Source organism: Mixophyes fleayi, chromosome 4, assembly GCF_038048845.1.
Source record: "Mixophyes fleayi isolate aMixFle1 chromosome 4, aMixFle1.hap1, whole genome shotgun sequence".
NCBI classification, from domain to species: domain Eukaryota; kingdom Metazoa; phylum Chordata; class Amphibia; order Anura; family Limnodynastidae; genus Mixophyes; species Mixophyes fleayi.
This window is the reverse complement of record NC_134405.1, coordinates 129,542,262-129,563,931: the sequence shown is the minus strand read 5'-3', so window position 1 is coordinate 129,563,931 and position 21,670 is coordinate 129,542,262. Positions and strand designations below refer to the sequence as shown.

Here is a 21,670-nt window from a genome sequence, read left to right as displayed (position 1 = left end):
CAAACTCCTGAAACCATGTAAAAGTTTGGAAAATCCACTGGTCAAATGTTTCAATACAGTTCTGAGGTGACTCTTTACAAGTTACTGGTACAACACAAGTCAGTGAAACAGAAATGTTAGAGGTGTGAATTAGTCTGGTCTAACTACATTCCCGTGAGACTGCTCCCAAGCCTTACATATTCTATACAAAGGAGCAAAGACAAGTACAGATATGTGCACAAAATACAAACCCAACATTCTACTCTGTTCTAGGCGTGGCAAACAGCAAAAGTACAAGATTTTTATCATAACCACTAGTTTCAGAAAAAGATCCTGAAACTTCAGCTGGTATTTACCAAATGAAACATTTTCACATTTTCATTTCACTTTCTAAAGAAGAGAACATATATGAAGGAGGGTAAATAGATTGTAGTCTTCCTGACTTCACATAACAGTTTGGATTATTAAAAAAAAAAAAAGTTTATTTAACCCGGATCTCGCCAGACATTGTTAAAGTTTGAAAAAACCATCACAAGAGGAGCCAATCAGAGCTCCTCTTGAGATGTTGCCATGGAGACCCGGGCACACCCATGTTCAGTATGAACAGGGTCTACCCGGGAATTTGACAGGTAAGAACCTCTGCTGCCCTGGCAATATCCCGGGTTCATATACCATGGGGACGGCAGTATGAAAGCGGTACTACATGGCTAACTCTCCCTAGTATAGGGATCCATAGACATGTAAGGCATTATAAGTATACAAGGCAAGAAACAAAACAAGGTGATGGATTTCTTTTTAACCAACAAGGTACTAATAAATAGTCTACCTTATTACCAGCACTTGCAGATTCTGTGCTTGTAAAGTAATTACACGGAACCGATGTCAAACATTCTAGAGGTGCCTGAAAATTTCAGTCAGGAAAACAATGGAGGCTTTGAGAACTCTAATGTATCTCAAAAATAGGATGCCACAAATGAATTGCTGGACTCCTTATTTACCTAGATTATGAGATTATCCTACTTTTGTAGAAGTGGAATAAAGAACATATGAAAATTTCTGACAAAAAACCCTAATGACAATGTTCATCCATGTTCATATTCTCAAAGGGGGAAAAAAAGCATGTGAGGCAATGACCTATAGCTGCTAAAATAAATTGTCCTGTATGTGAAAACTGAAACGAAACAATGGTTGTTGGTGGAGCTTACAATTCAAGAGCAGAGGACTTTGTGAATAAGGAAGTAACTAAACAGCAGATCTGCTCTTCGGCACACAATGTAATTAAGTTATCACTCATATACAATGAAAATGTAGTTTAGAAACTGCTTTCTTATTATCTTTTATTTATAAGGAGTCACAAAGGGTCCGCAGCACTGTACATGACACATACAGATATATATATATATATATCTTTTACACTTTTTCAAACTACACTGACATATATGAAACCCAACTTACTGGAACTTTGTACAAAACGACCAACAATATAGCTTAGTGTTGTTTTCATGAGTAATTGCATTTAAACAGCCAAATTAAATGAATACAGTTTTTGTTCATAAAAAGAGAGGAGCCACTGACAATAATATCTATATTTCAGTGCCATCCTTAGTTGGCAGCACACACAACAGCACATATTTTCAGCCTTGTTTCGGTATATAACATGAGAATCTTCTTGTTGCACTACTATAAAACACTACCTTCAAGAAAAGTCAGAAAATCAGTGCTTTAAACACAACTTCAATTCTGAAATAACCCATACTTGCCAACTCTCCCGGAATGTCCGGGAGACTCCCGCATTTTGCAAGAGTCTCCCAGACTCCCGGGTGAGTGTGGCAATCTCCCGGATTCTGCCCACTTAACTAGGAAGTGGCCCACTTCCTAGTGAAGTGGGCAGAATTAGATCCCAAACGCCGCTATTTCCGGTGAATCGCGGCATTTGGCCCCGCCCCCAGCTGTCAAATTACTCGTTTGCGTCATGCCGTCACAGGGGGCAGGGCCAAAATGACACGATTTTGTCCGCCCCGCCCCCTCACGCCCACCTCCACTGGCAGGCTCTTGGAAGAGAGCTGAAGAAAGTCGGTAAGTATGCAATAACCCTCAAAGTGTATAACCATTTGTTTCTCATCTTACTTCTCTATTCAGACAACCTTATCTTTCTGCATGTTGCTATTTCTAAATATAACTTGGAGCAGTCATATAATTTGCTCTGTTTAGTTAAAATAAACTCTATAGGACCAAACCAGTGGTCATGTAGTCAAATTCAAGTCAATCATTGACAAAATTTGTATTGAATAATTGCTTACCCTAGTTTTACCGGTTAAGAGTTTGAAAACAAATTTGATTTTAAAGGTGTATAGTTTGTTAAAGTACTGTCCTTATAATTAGTAAGATCAGCGGAATGTAGGTATGGAAGCTACTTTTAACAAGTTGTTGTTGCTATAGTTTATAATATATATGACCAGACTCTGCCCCAGGCTTCAAACACTCTTTAAACTCACCGCTTTACTATAGCCTACATTCTCACTGTCGTCACAAACTCCACTATGAGTCACACTCACTCCTCTCTTACCTTACCCACTACACTGTGGTTCAATAAAAAGTAAGTCAAATTGTTTATTTCATATATCTCTAATGTTTGATCATATACTAAAACTTTCCCATTACTTACAGAATTGAACCAACAATATCATTCCAACTTATATACACAATATATTTTTTTATGAAAAAATAAATATATATATATATATATATATATATATATATATATATATATATATATATATATATATATATATATAATGTGTGTGTTTTTAAACTTTGTCAAAATTTAATTTTACAAACAATATTTTTAGATTTTAAATCAAAGTAATTTTTACATTGTCTAATATTTTTGTGAATAAACTCTCAGTAGTATGGTTTGATTATTTAATTAAAGAAGATGTTCAAAATGTCGTCCTCCTGCTTGCACGCAAGCCTGGAGGCGCTAGCGCCACTGAGCAACAGCATCGTCGATAATCCTTTATTCCAGACCCGTCCACACTTCTAACAAACGCTGCTTCAGATCTTTTACTTCATGGATCGCTGTCTGGTACAGTCTCCTCTAACATTACGCTCCACACTTTATCAACAGGATTCAAATCTGAACTGTTCGTAGGCCATAATGTGGGAGGAAGAGAGTCTGGTGTCTAGCATTTCGACGGTTTCCCTGGCTCTGTGGGCTGGCCCACTGTCCTGTTGAAAAGCAAAATAGCCTTCTGGGGCCAGATTTCTGATAACAGGTAGAAGATGATGTGACAGCAGAACTCTCGTTGAAAATGACAGCTGCTGGAATTCTTGGATTCCCTTAAAGCTTTTATCATGTGTAAATCTTCTTTACTAAAAGGCATTTTAATGGAAACTGCAACTTTTTTATTTTTATTTTCTATCATAATACCGTCCGCTTTTTTGGGCGGGGAACAAAACTCCGAAGTCATTAAAATAAGTACAAGGATATTATTTTAAAATTATTACTACTAAAGTTTGGCTTACTTTTTATTAAACCACAGTGTAGATTGTAAGCATGGTTTTTCATGTCCGCACTAATTCTGTATACCTTGCATGCCCCCCTTTCCAGCATCAGACTGACCTGCTGGGGTATCCGATGCTAGTTAGCAACGCCCCCGCCCGGGTCCATTGTTCCGAGTGACAACCAGATCACGGTGACACTGACAGCCCATGTCATTGAAGTGCAGAGAGGCCAGATGGGACTGCGGTTCACTGCACATCCGCTGTACAGACACAGTAATTAGTAGATGAGTCATGTCACATGACTCATCTTGGAAGAAGAACCGCCCACGTTGGAGATGTCCCACCGCCCAGAGGAGCCACACGAAGAATGCAGAAGCCATTGCTGACAAGGCTAGTAAAGCGCGCAGCGCTGCAGCAGCCTGTCCTTTTGGGGGAGAGGGGAGAGACGCAAATGTGGCATGAGAGATGATGGTGGTCCAAAGCAGCATGGCAAAGGGTGGTGAAGGGGGACCAAAACAGCATGGCACAGGGTGGTGAAGGGGGGCCAAAACAGCATGGCACAGGGTGGTGAAGGGGGGCCAAAGCCGCATGGCACAGGGTGGTGAAGGGGGGCCAAAGCCGCATGGCACAGGGTGGTGAAGGGGGGCCAAAGCCGCATGGCACAGGGTGGTGAAGGGGGGCCAAAGCCGCATGGCACAGGGTGGTGAAGGGGGGCCAAAGCCGCATGGCACAGGGTGGTGAAGGGGGGCCAAAGCCGCATGGCACAGGGTGGTGAAGGGGGGCCAAAGCCGCATGGCACAGTGTGGTGAAGGGGGGCCAAAGCAGCATGGCACAGTGTGGTGAAGGGGGGCCAAAGCAGCATGGCACAGTGTGGTGAAGGGGGGCCAAAGCAGCATGGCACAGTGTGGTGAAGGGGGGCCAAAGCAGCATGGAAGGCACAACATGATCATAAGGAGGCACAGCATGGTGATAAAGGGGCACAGTAATGTGAGTGATGGCACAGCAGGCTTGTGGGAATGTAATGTGTGTGTGGTAGGTGGTGGCTAATGGGTGCTATTTTGTTTGTGGGGTGGTGATGGGGCAATTTAAGTTTATAGTGGGGACTATTCATGTAAGATGGGGTGGTTTGGGGGCTATTAATTGAATGTGGGGCTGAGTTTGAGGAGCATGAGGTCTATATTAATTGTGAATATGAATTATTTAATGGCAGTAACAGCAGCGGGAAATAGGTATATTTATTATACATAAATGCTATTAATTTAATGCTGGGGCTGTCTGGAGGGAGGGAAATAGGTTTAGTTATTAAATGGGAATACTATTACTTTAATGTTGGGGCTGGAGGAAGGCCTAAATATTAATTGTGGGTCCTATTGATTTAACGCCGGGGCTGGTTGGAATTTTCTTAATGTACCATTTTATTTTCCAAATAGGGCCCCCAACATTCCAGGAACCAGAAGCCACAGGTGGTGAGTTACAAGAACAGTTGTTTAGTTGTTTTAGACTCTAGTGTGACAATCCTGATTTTTGGTGACTGTTCTGCCCAATTTAAGGAGTGGGTCCTTCATGGGCTGACCACTCCCCCTCTATTGTCTGGTCTCGCCTCCATGATGGCTGGCCACACTGCCTCTGGTGGGCCCCTAGCTTAGCGATCCCCGGTGGGCCCTTCATGCCCCAGTCCGACACTGCCCCTTTCTATGTATGCCCTGTTTTCCCCAATGCCCAGCGCTGCAAGCACTATGGCACATTACAATAATAGCTGGCAAATTATGTGGTGTAATGATTACATCTACCTCAGACACATAGTGCAGCATCTACTGAGAGATTCACATGTAAATTGAGCTGTGGTGCACTATTTTTGTGCCCTTCGTGCAGAAGCCAAAATCCTATGTTCACAAGTTCGAACGCTTGGCTGCAGAAAAGCTCCATACCTGTTGTGTACTGTTGTGTACATGAAATACATCAACAGACTTACAGCACAAGGAGTAAAGTCTTACTGCGACCTGTCAACTCAGCGACTGCCGGACAGAACTGTTCATTTTCAGCATTCTCCTGACTGTGAGACCTAGAGAAAAAAATCTAGCAGTGCAAATCAGAGGCGCACGCAGTATTGCGCAGCTCCGTTTTGGCAGCGCTGTCCTATACAGCAGCCGCGGCGCGGTCAAAGAAGCGTCCGCGGCGGTGCTACATGTGGAAAAAAAAGTTCTCAAAGTATATTGTTGCTTAAGAGAGGAGTTGGTTAGTGTCATACTTGCATTATTAGTCACAGTATATATGCAGTTAATCTGCCAGCATTCTGGTTGAGACAACAGAACACAGCATGTCATTGTCACAGCTCAGTGAGTGAAAAAGCAGTTGTCTATCTGTTCTGTGATAGTGTCTGCTCAGCATCCTGTGTCCTAGAGCTCCGTTCTTCAGAATACATTGCTCCCCGTCAGTGAGAGAGCAAAGCTGCAACAAGTTCACTGCCACGTTCTTTTGTTATAATTATATAGGTGATCAACATAAGTAACACTCATATAGGACAGGCTGCATCACGCTGCATAGTTCGAACTGTATAGACAAGTGTGCATTAAACTAACTATTAAATTCAATTATTTAAAAGCAATAATTTCTTAAGAGTTTGCAGTATGAAAACTGGAAATATTGCAATCTCCAGAGGCACAGATCATTAATAATATAACGATCCATAAGGTGTATTTCATAATATATTATGTAGTGTGTGATAAGCCAAAACATATTACCAATCGCAATATTTGGCAGATACTGGTTTTCTACTATATTCATCTCTTTTGAGATTTCACTTTTGGGCTGTCCGTAAGGGCTAAATGAAACCCGCTTACCTTGTCCCTAAAAGTCCCTCTCCTTTTCTACAACCCAGTTCCACTCACATTTTGTTCATTGGGGGGGGAGGGGGCGAAAGAGATTAAAAAAAAACAATAAAATGTATTAAAAAGAGAGTGCACAAGTTCTAATATTGCTGTGCAGACTGCTTTCATATGTTATGGGTGAGACCGAATTCAGCGAATAGCAACTGCATATTTTAGTTTTGTGATTCTCCTTGTCATTTTTATTATAAACGCCTACATAGACACCACTGACTAACTTAAAAGCACCTATACTAATGTGCTCTGCAAAGCTAATCTGGCAGCCAAAATAATTAAATCACTGCACTGAGCCAGACAGCGGGAGTTTTGAAAACCGCTTTGAACCACTGAGATGCACATTGCAAGTTTCTGTAACTAACCAGCTGAGGTGCTTGTCAGTTAGCTGTTTTTAAATCTACTGCTGCCTGGCTCAGAGCACTGAATAAATTATGATAGGAGCTAAGCAGCAGTAGTTTATACAGTTTATGCAATAGAAGAATACGTGTAGCTAAAATCTCCAGCTGGTACTCGTTGAATTGAGCCACAAAATGGCTGATCCCACGGAGCTGAATTGATAACGCATGAGCGGAGCAAGTAAGAGTGGAATCTGCTAATTGAGCAGAACTGATAGAGTAGAGCTCATAATTAATAACTTCTCTTATTCTATGGCCCTAAGGCCAAGTGCACTAAGGAGGGGGGGACAAGTACAACTGAGCAAACCAATATATGTTTAGTGTGTACAGATTAACTGTCATGTTTTTTTTTTTTTTTTCAGCCTTTGGTAAAATTGTTATAGATAAACATTGGTTGAAAATTTCCGCAGTGTGTACCCAGCCTAAGGCCTACACTGTACTTTAGTAAAGAATTTCTACCAGGTTTAAAAAAAAAATTGCTTAAATATAAATACTTATTGAAACTTTTTTTCTATAAATGTTAATATCCATTATCTTTGTTTAGGTTCTAAGGAGCATTAAACATTTATATTATTGATATTAATGTGCTCAGCTAAACTACTTACATATTGAATTTCTTTAAAGTAATACAGACAACAAACAATATGTGTAACAAGTTATTACATATTGTAATTTATAAGGCCATTTATATACCCATGCAGACCAGATATAACTATTCTTGGTACTGAGAATCTTCAGTGTGTGTTCCCCTCATGGTCCCAGCTGTCTCTTCTGGAGTCTGCTCAGGGGTACTACAACTGATCTGCTACTGCATGGTGAGGTAAGGGCACACATGCACGTGTAATATATAGCAGGTGTCTGCAAAAGTTTTACATCCCTGGTTAAATTACATGTTTCACTGAATAGAAGTGAGAAGTAGTTACCCAATCCCTGAAGGGAACAAATTTCTCCACAATTACTATGCGCATTATTTATCAGTTTGAAAAAAAACCCAACTGTTAATAAGGCACATGCCAGAGCTTTGGCCCGCTTCCAATTCATTTATTATTTTATTCTTTTTAAACGCTTCAAGACTTGATTGAAATTAAGCCAGGTGAAAAATCTACAGATTAATAAATACCGAAGCCCTTCTAACCTCACGAGATGTCGTGCCTAATCTCAGCAAAGTTGGGCTTCTCTAAAATGCTGACTGGTGACTTAAAGATAATTCACTGTTATATATATATATATATATATAAAAAAAATAAAAATTAAAATGTTTCCAGCTTGGAATTTTCAATGTCAGAATAATCGTAATGGCTATTAAACAGAATGGTCGAACAGACAAATCTATGATACAACTGCTCGTAAACTGGTCAGATACCAAATGGCCTGCAGAGAGATTAAGCTGACCCTGGGGTAGTGGTCTATAGTACATCATTGCTTATCCAAGACATCTGCAAAGAGTTGTAAGGAGGAAGCCTTTCCTATAACTTCACCACAAAAGTCAAATTTGTAATATGCGAAAACAATACTTTTTGGAACAAAGTGGTTTTCTCACAACCATTTAAAGAAACATTTGGAGAAAAACCTGTGAAGCATTGGAAGGAAAGAACTCCATGACAACTATTAAGTATGGGGGGGGTGATCTATTATGCTTTGGGTTTGTGTGGCAGCTAGCAGCACTAGACATACCACCATGTGGAAGGAATGATAGACTTATCTAAATATCAACAAATCCTAGAAGTCCTAACAATCAAAAACATACCTCAAAATGAATCGTAAGTACCCACAGGAGTGAAAGATTAAGGTTTTGAAATGGCCTTTACAGTCCCCAGATTTGATTAGTACTAAAAATCTGTGGGGAGAATCTCAATCATGCATATTTTGAAAGTGTGGGAAAAATTCCCAAACAAAGAATAGAAATATGATATTTGGAAACTGTGCTGTTAAATGAGGTGACAAACATGGTGTATTCACAGACATGATGTCCACTTTTGTACATGACCCATTCACTGCGTTAAATTCAAATCGGGACAGTTGGGAGGTATGGATTCAGTGAAACAGGTCACCACAAGTATGAGAAGGGAAGGGAAGAACTTGATTTGTAAAAGAAAAAAAATGCCTCAGGTCTTGCTGTCCCACTAGAACATAATGACAATCTTTTAACAAAAGCATTGCACTTTTCAGCGAAAGTGAACAGTGAGGGAGCATCTTATTATTAAACTTTTTATTGGGTGGTCTCAGGTTCTCAGCAACTGCCATCATGTGACCTAACAAAAAGGAATTTTTATGTTCATATATTTGCAAATAGTTTTGGTTTAGGTTCAAAATACAGCTAGTTTAGAGCACATGTTAAATCAGAAAGACTACCCAATCATTTTACACTTGATATAAATGCAGGATGCACTGTAACACTTGATAGGAGAAGGTGTAGCAAAGGATACAGAATAGCGGACATCTTTGACTTCAATCAGACACAGGATGTATACTCTGGCACCTCTCACCACGAGGCAGAAAGTGTGTAGCAAGATGAGGAAGTAAGGCTGGATTATGAGAACCCCCAAATGCAAATGATAAAAAAAGAGGAACTGTTTCTACTGTCACAGAGGTCATTTGCCTATTTTAAAAACTAAGGTCTAAAAATAATGCCAGTGTCTGAAGACACAATGGGGGTTCTGAGACTCACAACACCAAATGTAGACTGTTAAACAGTCATCTTTACATTGATCAGAGAAAAAGGTTTTCCAACGAATGTTTTGAGTCTACATAACCTCACCATGGTAGATTTCATAGGCCTTCTTTACATGTCATCTTAGATTAAAAAAGGGAAAAAGTTTATTATCCTGCCAGTTGGAAGATCCTTGATATCCCAGTATGGATGCTGATGGAGACAGAAGAGATGACTTGGAGATGCTCTAGACATATCGGCAGTACTAACCTAAGCTCACTGTGCGTGCATTGGCTGCTTTAAACTCTCTCCCCAACAATAAAGCAGAGTCTGTCCACACAAGCTTCAATTCAGACTGATTGTAAGAACCTAAACTTAGAGTTCATTGTAATATGTATGCAATCAAATATTTTATTGCTCTATAAATATTCCCATTTTCAATGGGTAAAAAACAAAAATGAAAAAGGGTGACCAGTTTTAGAGTATCACCACTGTAAAACTTCTATACAGTCAATGGATAGAGGCCACAGCTGGCCATAATTTTGATACTTTTACAGTTTGCTAGTAATACATTTATAAACTAGTAAAACCCATGTGCATGGCCTCCATATTTGAAGCTCCATATCCTGCATGTCAAATGTATCTTAAATGGTTACAACAGAGCTCAACTGATCTCTATCATAAATGAGTCCATAGTACAAAGTACCGAATGGACCTAGAACGCAGCATATTCTAGTACAGGTGCATGCAGAGTATTGGGGATGTGTTTATCATATAAATAATGATACCTATGATAATACCAGCTTAAACTGCATTCAAGCAAAGTATGCTACCAAAATACCCCAGGTCAAGCACTTTTTCTTTTAAGGTGTATGAAATGAAACATTCATACAACTCTAAAGATAAGGGCTTTCATTGATCATCAGCTATTTATATAGTGCCACTAATTCCGCAGCGCTGTACAGAGAAATCACTCACATCAGTCCCTGCCTCATTGGAGCTTACAGTCTAAATTCCCTAACATACACACACAAACCGAGAGAGACCAAGGTCAATTTAATAGCAGCCAATTAACCTACTAGTATGTTACTGGAGTGTGGGAGGAAACCAGAGCACCCGGAGGAAACCCACGCAAACATGGGGAGAACATACAAACTTCTCACAGATAAGGCCATGGTTAGCAATCAAACTCAAGACCCCAGTGCTGTGAGGCAGAAGTGCTAACTACTGAGCCACCATGCTGGCCGCACATGTGTGGCCACCAGAACGCCCAGTGAGAGCCATATTAGCTTTAAGAATGGATGCATAGAAACGGCTGAATGAAATTATGCATTATTACATATTATTCCTTTTTATTTAATATAAATGAAAAGCTATGTAAATGGAAAGCAACATGAGAAAAGCTCCTGGGTGGCACATAAACAGCAGTAAATTACGCAGATCAGAGGAGATAGAGGAAGTGTTGGCATCATTTTCTCGCAGTAACCCACAAGGTACGTATGAAACGCAAAGTTTGTTTGAAAATGTCCTAGAGGGGAGGGAGCTGCAATTTACTTCAAGCTTTATTTGTCAGAGAAATGGAAACTAGAAGAAAAAGGGCCATATATAGCTTCTAAAGCAACAGCTTGGCATGTCTGGACTACAAAGAGCGTAAACATCAAGATATCTCATCTATGGATACCTAGCTAAACAGAAAACACTAGCTTATAGCTCAAACAGCATTTTGCTTTGCAGAAACAATCTTCTAAGTATATACAGTGGATACCAATCAAACTCAGAATTACAATAACGTCATAAGCACTGAGAAAGGCAGCAAAACCTTACAATAATCCATTTTGTGGTACTGCTATCAGGAGCATATGTTCGGTTTTCCTCTGAAAGGGGAAATGTTTGTACATATAAACCATGAGGGTCAGATAACACAAGGGCAGAGTAATGGAGACTTACCCAATCAATTTCTTCCTCAAACAGGGTCACTGAACAGACAGGCAAAGAAAGACACTTAAATGTGTATTCATTTAGTACCACAAGTATTAACATAGTGAAGCCCTCTTAGCGATCAAGTGATCACTGTTTTGAAGACAAGCAATGCATGAAGCACACATGGATCAGACTAAGATGAAGATTCAGAATAAGAGGCGATCATTGATCCTTGTGAAATACACTTTGTACAGATGGTTGTATGAGAAAACAGACCACAAAGCCCAGGGGTAGGTACTCACTAGCGGTTGTTAACTAACAGTTTAAAGTAGAGCTGATGGTACTTAAAATAGTGATCTATTGATCATTTTTAGAAGAGTAATGTCAGTAACAGATGAACCCTGGATGCAGCAAACTGCTATTTTGGTCTGTACACAATAGATCACACTCTGGAGGTATGCGTGTGTGAATGAGCCTTATAGTGGCTATTGACACACTTTAAACCTTTAATTGGGGTTTTCAAATAGTAAAAATCCTATTACATTTTTTTATGTAAATTTATTAAGGTACATAGGTATTCTTGCTCACATAACTGGTGATTCCTGAAGATTGTAGGCTGCTTTTCAAATTTACACGGATGTTCAAAGTACTAGATAATTTTAGGTAGGAATGTGCATTTGTGAAAGTGCTATATCACTTACGGAGCTAGTCAAGGACAGCTAATTACTACTAACATGATTTACTTAAGAATTAAACATATTAAAGTATGTGGACCTAATGACTGTCACCCATCACTACATGTGTGGCAGAGCAGATGGGAGTGTTGTCTGCAGATTAGGAAACCCATCAGAGTTAGGGACTGTAGATGATGCAAGTTGCAGTTTAAAAAAAAAGCAGCTGCTCCTATCATCATGAAAAAGGCATAGCTGGCTGGGCACTAAATTTATATTTATGATGGGATTTTTAGATAAGTATCAGGTAAGCTTGTGAGAAATTAAGAACACTAAAACATGGTATCCTTAAGAAGGCAACGCTTATGGAGTTACAGAAGCAAACAGCAATTTGTATCTTGATTTAAGCATAGCAGGGATGTTTAAACAGAATGATGTGCTTGTGAGTTTTCCATCATCTATACTTGATCCCTAACTCTCTCTCTAGTACAAATCTCTTGGACAGTACAATTGGGGATCGATGTGATGAGGAATACTATTCACATCCCCTTCAGTGTTTGGGCTGGAGTCTGACCACATCAGGTAAGACTGATATACATCATTAATGTCACAGGAAGCAGCAGGAAGACATTACTCCAACATTGGATCCCAGTTGCCTGCATGGCTCCAGCAGGTTCAAGACATGGATGAGTAGGAGAAGCTACTACAATCTGTTTTGTTGTCATCACAAGTAGCTTTTCTTCAATTGTGTACACATATGGAATTGCAAGACAATCAATAAGACCATCTATTTAAATTGTAAGTTCTATACAAATTGTTGTTCATGCTACATCAAGTTCCATCTTTTAATGACATGATACACACCGATCAGCCACAACTTTAAGACCACTGACAAGTGAAGTGAATATCGTTGATTATCTCATTACAATGGCACCTGTCAAAGGCTGGGATAGATTAGGCAACAAGTGAATAGTCAGTTCTTGACATTGAAGTGTTAGAAGCAGAAAAAATGGGCAAGCATAAGGAACTGAGCGACTTTGATAAAGGCCAAATTGTGATGGCTCGACAACTGGGTCAGAGCTTCTCCAAAACTGTAGGTCTTGTGGGGTGTTCCCAGTATGCAGTGGATATGCAAAAGTGGTCCAAGGAAAGACAACAGGTGAACCAGCAAGAGGATCACAGGTACCCAAGGCTCATTGATGCGCGTGGGGGTGAAGGCCGGCTCATCTGGTCCAATCCCACAAAAGAGCTACTGTAGCACAAATTGTTGAAAACATTAATGCTGGCTATAATAGAAAGGTGTCAGACCACACAGTGCAGTGAAGCTTGTGAGCACCAGAACTGGACCATGGAGCAATGGAAGCAGGTGGCCTGGTCTGATGAAACACGTTTTCTTTTACATCATGTGGGCAGACGGGTGCGTGTGCGTCATTTACCTGGGGAAGAGATGGCACCAGGATGCACTATGATAAGAAGGTAAGAAAGAGGAGGCAGAGTGATGCTCTGGGCAATGATCTGCTGAGAGATCATGGCATTCATGAGGATGTTACTTTGACACGTACCACCTACCTAAACATTGTAGCATTGTAGTAGTACACCCCTTCATGGCAATGGTATTCTCTTAATAGCACTGGCCTCTTTCAGCAGAATAATGCACCCTGCCACACTGCAAACATTGTTCAGGAATGGTTTGAGGAACATGACAGAGTTCAAGGTGTTGTCTTTTCCTCCAAATTCCCCAGATCTCAATCTGATCGAGCATCTGTGGGATGTGCTGGAAAAACCAGTTTGTGCCTTGGAGGCCCCTATGCAACTTACTGGACTTAAAGGAACTGCTCCTAATGTCTTGGTGCCAGTGACCACAGGACACCTTCAGAGGTCTTGTGGAATCCATGCCTCTAAGGGTTAAAGCTGTTCTAGCAGCACAAGGGGGACCTACACAGTATTAAGCAGGTGGATTTAATGTAGTGGCTGATCGGTGTATATAGACCTTACTGATTCATGGCACAGTGACATTGTGGACTAAACAAGGACCTCAGATGTGTGCAGAAATATGAGAAAGTAAACCAAGAAATAATGTGGAACACCGCCTAACAAGGAACTACATTCATTATACTGCACAATATATCTGCCTATAGAACTTTGTCGCTCATTTGAAACATTTGCTTTGTTTTGATGTAGGTATGTTAGCGCAGTGTGGTTTTAAAATACCATATATTGCTACAATAAACCAGTTAGTCAAGTGTCTAGTTTATCACATTTGCAGCCTTAAATACTTGGAAAAGTTTATTTTTTTACCATGTAAGTATTGTCTTCTGTCAAAATATAAAAACAAAACAATGAATAGAAAATTGATTAACAAAAACACAGGTATAAAATTCCTAGATCTTCTAAACAGAAAACATGAAGTTGTTGCCTACAGCAATCAGTACATTCTAGAAAGAATAGCTAGAATCTAATAGCTTGATATATGAAACGATAAGTACTGTATGACAAATAACACAACAATGGTCTAATGCTAACAACTAGACGGATGGAGGAATTTGAGTTCCCCAAATCTGTGATCCTTGGCAATTGATACCGACATAACAAAACAAAAAAAATCTCCATACTAAAATAATTCTAATTGTGCCCAATGCTGCATACTCCACAGCTTACACTTTTCTCTGTGTCTAATTTTATTCGCCACATGCCAAAAACCTACCCTTTAGTCACATCTATACCATTTTTAACTAAATTTGTGCTATCATGTTACTAGATTCGGCATGCGACATGCAAGGGTGTAATTACTTTTTATTTCCTATGTCTGATAATTTTGTGACAAAGTTGTTTACACTGACAAAGCCATCCCCTTGTACTTATTCTAGCCCCGCATAACAGGCTCAGATCAACTGAAAATTGCAATCACCAGTTAGAGCAGTAGAGACCACAGAATTATTATTCAATAACACTGTCATGAATTGGTTTTTTTCCCTTTACAAACACACAATTACTCCATGTTTTATTATTTATTTCCCCACATGTTACATATGCCAGGACAAAAAAAGAGGTAGTTCTCCATGTATTTCTTTTTGGCAAAACATTTAATAATTAAGATATACAAGGTGGAAATGTATAATATTTAGCCTGCTAATCTCATTAGTTTGTTCCTGTTTGTATCAAGTTCTGCCAAGTTCACAAAACAAAGCAATTTTTTTTTTTTACTTCCTCTTACAAACTCTTCCGTCATTTACAATGGCTTATTCATTTATTTCCCAGCAAAACTAAAGCTTTCAGCAAGTACAAATGTGCAGCAGGGGTATAACATTATGTTATCAACTCTTCTTTACAAGGTGTTTCAGCAGACTTAACTGGTTCTCTGCCAGGCAAAAAGCATTCACGTTTGCAAATATAGCAGCCTATATGGTTTACTGTAATTAACAAGTAAACTAATCTCCACGAACAATCCTCCTTCAATAAATGTTGCTGTGATGCCAAAAGCACAGCAAAGCCGAATTTAAAAAATGCAGCAAAACCACATGGCCATAAATGATTCTGTACAGAGAGATCCCTGTTTCTCTGCATATATGTGAGCTGTCAAATGGATTATAACATGATATATCCAAAAGTAAAATTAAATTTACTGGAACAATGCCCTGAATGGACAAATTGAAGTAAAAAAGCAGGATGTTTTTGCTTGGCTTTCAAATTACCAAGTAACTTGGTATTTGTATCTTTGAGACATGAAAAGATATCTAAATAATGCAGCTTTCAAAATATTTTTTTTTAACACAGCATCCCTTTAGTAGAGGATTTTTACCACTGTTTTTTGTATTCATTTAATACACAATTTTATATGCATTTAATCTGTTGTTTGGGGGGGGGGGGGGGGTTTACATGGAAGATATTAACACATATGAAATGTGCCTGTTGGCCACAAAAGCGTGTTCACATTGAGTCCAGTGCTATAAGTGTCAAAAAAATGGCTAAAACTAAATGTATGTAAAAATATAAATGGGTATGGCCCCTTTTGATAAAAATGTGTTTTTCTTTTCATATCAGTTTACGTTCTGTGAACTAATGAATGTGATGTGAATCTGATGAGTGATAAATGCCAATAAACCATATCAATTTAATGCCAGCAGGTATGTAACAATTCATCATGTGCTAGTGGGTATGATGCATAACAGTCCATCCATCTAGCATGGACAAAACAAACACACACACATAGATAACATGTTTAAAGGAATAATAATAATAAAAAGGTATAATACCTTTGACATAGGACATGTAAAATGGTCAAAGCTCTTCCTTATACTTACTAGTGAGATAGCAATGTTTTTCCTTGGCATCCACTTTAGGGTACACTAAGGTCAGCTCTTTCTGCAGCAATCTACCACTTCGCTTTTTACTTGGTTCCTCTAAAGCTTGTTAACATTTTGATCTATCAGTTAGATCAGATTTACCAAACTGACCACACATACGGTTTTGTGTTTGGGTTCTTCATCATAGAGCATTTGATTCACTGCACTATGCTCTCCCCAGGCCAAGTGCTGTCAGAGTAAAGGCCAGTCTCCTCTACTATACTGACTGTAGCAAGTCTGCCCGGAGGACAACATACCACACTGATTGCACAGGCACTATGTAGTAAAGCAAAAAAATATCATTAGACTTGGCCAAAGGCTTGCTCTAAGCAATAGTAATGAGAAATATGAACAAAGAGGAACTAGAGAGAAACATGTCCATGTAATAATACAGACCATATTAGGAATGAATATAAAAAGATCTACTAAGAGTCGGTCTGCAGCAAAAATGACTTAATGATGACAGTCCATCCTTCTAGCCACAACCAGGCTGGACAGCTGGAATTTCAAAACCTGCCCAGCTAGTGAGCGACATACACATCCCCAGGGAGTGTACATACTGACAGTCACAGACCTTCCCCCTTTCTCCTGTTCAATCATTGTACAGCAGTCATCCTGAGACATAAAAATGAATCAGAGCAGAAAAAGGCTGCCGGACACAAAACAGAAATGTACATTGGCTGTTTAAGTATATATGTGCCATGGCTGTATTTCTAAATAACATGTTGCAACAAGACGAGTGTACAAGTAACATACCAAATAGAATCATTTTCTCAAACACTTAAATATAGTAAAAAAAAAAATAAAAGACAAGTGCCAGTGTTGTGCACATGGTGTTACAGTACAACCCAAGGTGTGTCTATAGTATGGACACTAACACAGTAACATGATCCACTCTAGGAAACAAGCTACATTCATGTATAGACACATCACTTTCACAGCAGTCCTTCAATAAGTCCCATTGTAAATTAAACCTGCAATGCTGTCCATTTGTGATGGTTTAAATTCCTGACCTACTCAATGAATGTGCAGGTACTGTCACATTAGGAATAAGCCAACATTAATAATACTGCCAAGATGACAGGCAACCATGACTACCCGTAGCTGGCACAGTGTTTAGCTGACATGGCAGAGTTTGTGTGTTATCGAGCATTAAGGACTCGTATCACAGCATCTCTTGCAATAGAAATTATTCTATTATGGTTGTTGCTATACAGGACATTTAAAAAGGTGGAATAATTTAATGCTTCACATGGTATACTGGAAGCAGAGACTATAGAATTAGAAAATAATGCAACACAATATTGAACAATGACAATTAGAGGAAAAGCTCTGCAAATAAACTGTGGGTGAACGGTCAACTTGGTGCTAAATTGTATTAGTATCAAAATGTTACACTATTTTGATACCAAGACACATAAATTACAGAGACACATAACCCATATCTGTATATGATTTAATCCCCCTAGAATGTATTAATAAAATGAGAAAGATGGCTCCATTACCACTGAAAAACAAATGAAGAAATTAGAATTCCCTGTCTGGTTTTAATATGCAGTTGGCTGCAAGATACTGTGGTCCAATAGGAAAGGTCATCTTGTAACTTTCAAAAATGGAAAGCATACAAATATTTCCATAGCAAGACCGGCGCTAAGAAGTTTGATAATGTATGCAAGCTTCTTAGGGTTCATATATAAGTGGGCGTAGTTTGTCTGTTTTAGATTTAGTGCGCTGCTGTGTTCTACACAAAGCATTTTGCTGCGTACATATTATGCCAATGCAATGGGGCATATTTAGAGCACAGAGTAAATTTAACTACTGGGTGCGTAATTTTCAACTGGGAAAACCCATTTTGTGCTGGGGAGGGGAGAAAATAACTTGATTCAGAGTTGTCAGTGGGGTAACAAGTCCTGGCCAAATTCTAAAATGTTGTGTAAAATAGAACTTGCCAGGACAGTGTGCAGCATGCAATAGCATATAATATTAGCTGTGCATGGATTTGAACCCATCACCGTGCTACATGTTTTGTGCCAAGCTGCAAATTCTGCACCCAGATAAAATTTGAATCTGAATCAGCCCCAACAGGTTCACTCGAGGGTATCAAAAAGACAGCCCATGCACCATTCTACTTAACGTCACATGGTCACCTATACAGTGAAAGCACCATTTTCTCAGCTCAACATGTATGCAACCCATACATTTGCTAGGAACCAATGACAAAATGTAGGCACTGCCTAATATTCTTGAAGTACTTGTTCCTAATGAATAAATTGGTTACATTCTCGTGAATTAGTTCAGCACACAAATTGGATACCTCCACTGTGTGTAGTTGCAAGGTCCACTTTATATACAATCTACTTTCCTGTTCTCAGCCATTTTAATGCACATACTTGCTCCCAATAATAGAGCTGCCGGTAGCATGTTCCTTTGTGCTCCTTACATTTGATGATCAATGCAGAGGTACTGGCCTTCCAAATAGTGATCTCTTGGGGACTAAGAAGACAGTACTGTCATGACTGTGACTTTAAACTTTAGATGGACTACAAAGTCAGCTTGCTGCATCTAGGGGTCCATATGATGTTCAAAGTAAGTACCAGAAGTACTAATAGTGTTGCCATTGACTTGCTTTTAACAGGAGATCCAGCTTCACTGGATCCCCAGACGGTGAAAGCGCTATAGGCGTGTGACGACGATAGCCAAACCTTTAGAAGATATAAGAAGTCATCACACAAAGAGTAATTTGTCAGGGCTCCCAGAGCAGCCTGCCATGGTAAATAGTACAATGTATTGCTGCGATTTAGAGATACATAATGATTACTGCCCACAATAATAGATAACCCCGCTAATAAGAAATCCGAGATTACATATATCTGCCTTTGCATATAATAATACACATATACTGACAAATACTGAACAGTGTTTTAATACTTTGATTTAGAGATGAGCTAGGATATGCCCACTCCCAACGCCAATTCTCTATATATATTATAAATCCCCCCTTCCAAATCTAATTATCTCCATATACACCACATAGTTTTGTCATCTTCTAGCTGCATTTACTTTTAACTATAAGGGGACGTTCAATTAGCCACAATGTTCCTTAGAACATCGCGGCTGCGCATTTTTACCTCTATCAGGCGTGAGGGGAAAAAATCAGCAGAGATTTCTGTAAAAATCTTGTCAATTGAATCTGCCCCTAAAAGATGTCCATAGTATATATATATATATATAAAGTAAAAACAAAAAACAATCAGCTATTAATAGCTAAAATAAAAACAAAGGACATTGCTTAGGGAAAAAAATAAAATAAAATGTGAAACTTAGGAGTTTGACAAAAATTAAGACGGTGTAAATATAAACATTAGTGTGTTTTTAGACCTATCATGGATAGAAGAAATCTTTTGACAGATTTCGCTTTAAAGTATCTTTGTTTTGAAGCAGGACCGCCAAACTTAAGATATTAGCATGTATAAACATGGATCACCATTTTATATTAGCATACACAATACTAAATAACCAAGATTGCAATATAAACAGATTCTTTAGAATCACACCATAATTTCCATGAAAATAAGCCACAAGTTTCATGAATTTTTAGGGAACATGTATTTAGTATCATTTTGAATATATCATGGGAATAGAAACTATAGTAAACAGGCCTGTTTTCAATTCCTTGTAATAAAGCAATGTATTAAATTCATAGACTTTGGCACAATACGCAGTAAATGTATATATTTGGCGATGCACATGTACAAGTCACATATAACACTGTGTTTATACCTGGTTTGTCTCACGCAGATGACACTAGTAATACAGTGACACATACACACAATCTCACCTGGAGGTGGAGATGTCCAGGGTCTTCCATTGAAAAAGGACGAAGCGATTGGTAGTAAAGGGGATACACTGACGAGATAACCGGAGGTGGAGGAGACAGAGATGGGGTGAGAGAGGAAGGGGTGGGCTGATACAAGGGAACCCTGCAGCATGCAGGCAGGAGGTGCAGTAGAATCAATAACGCGATGCAATGTGCAGCAGGTTGGGGGAGATGGGTAGGGGCAAATGAGATGAATGCACAGTGGTAACGGTGCAATAATGATGTACTGCAGAAGGCACAGATCTGGAATGGCAGGGGTGATAGATGGGGTGCAGGAGGTGTGCCGGTGGCAGGCTCGGTATCACTCGACCGACTGAGACAGAAATCCGGTGCAGGGTCGGTGAATCAGGGGAGGCCTCCCCTCAGTTGTCTCCTCAGACGCGGCCCTGACAGAGGAAACTGCCAGGTCCGACAACTGCACCGCGCCTGCGCCGACAGAGCACAGGCGTAGGGCGTGAACCACTCCGCCTTCCCCGCCATATTGTGGATGGCACAGGCGTTCGTGCGTTTGGTTGGCTAACTGACGCGATTGTTTGGCGATGCTTTCTAAAGGATATGACGCCAAAAACGGCGACATTGGAAAACACTGTATCCAGTTGTTTGTATTTTGTTTCGTTTTATCGTATAAACTTAAATGTATTTTTTCCGGTATGTTAGTTGTACACAGTTCATTTGGTCCAAAAGCGAGGGGTATGTTCTGTTGACATTTAATAGGTGCAGCAGCAGAAGTTTGACAGAGTCTGAAGTTGTGCACTGAAGGAGAAGACAATAATCACTCCCAACAGTGGGATTGGGAAAATGATGATATTATCGACAGTAAAGGAGAATTGAGAGAAATGATTCTGGAAGTAGGGAAGACGCAGAATCCCATTTTGGACATATTGGGGTAGATTCAATTCCCTGTGTTCTTTAGAACAACATGGGGCACGCATCATTACCATTAGTACTATAATTTTAATGCACTCATGACTCCATTAACTGCAAACAAAAATCAGCATTGAAATTGCCATACTAACTGGAATAATGTGCATCAATTACCGTAGTAACGATAATGATGTGCGCCCTGTGTTGTTCTTTAGAACAATGCAAACTCCCCCATTGAGACAAGTGACCACATGAAATAACCAGGTGAGGTCAGAGTAGGAATGGTATATTTGGATGTCATGTATATATGATACTGCAGGGTAGAGAAAAGGGGTCTGCTGCTGAATTTAACATACTTAGTTTGTGTAATGTAATTGTGAAAATTCACACAGCACATACCCACAAAGAGAATGGACACATATGCGCCAATGCAGGCTCACAAGCAATTCACATACCTTCCAATTTTTCAAAATCCATCTGTGGTGGGGTGCATGATGGAGGCATGGCAATGTCACTAATGAAGTACCTCCAACCACCTTCATTGCCTTGCGCACCAGTGCACGTGGCATACCTCACAAATTTCCC

At 39.5% G+C, this 21,670-nt stretch overlaps 1 protein-coding gene across 1 annotated transcript in view; it reads right to left on the bottom strand.

Moving 5' to 3' along the window:
• The window catches only part of CSK (C-terminal Src kinase), a 59,322-nt gene extending 38,660 nt beyond the window's left edge, over nucleotides 1–20,662 (bottom strand). Inside the window, exon 1 of the mRNA XM_075208231.1 lies at nucleotides 20,183–20,662. The gene's annotated coding sequence lies outside the window, so the exon portion shown is untranslated. The remainder of the gene's footprint in view (nucleotides 1–20,182) is intronic.
• Nucleotides 20,663–21,670: the final 1,008 nt, after the last annotated feature.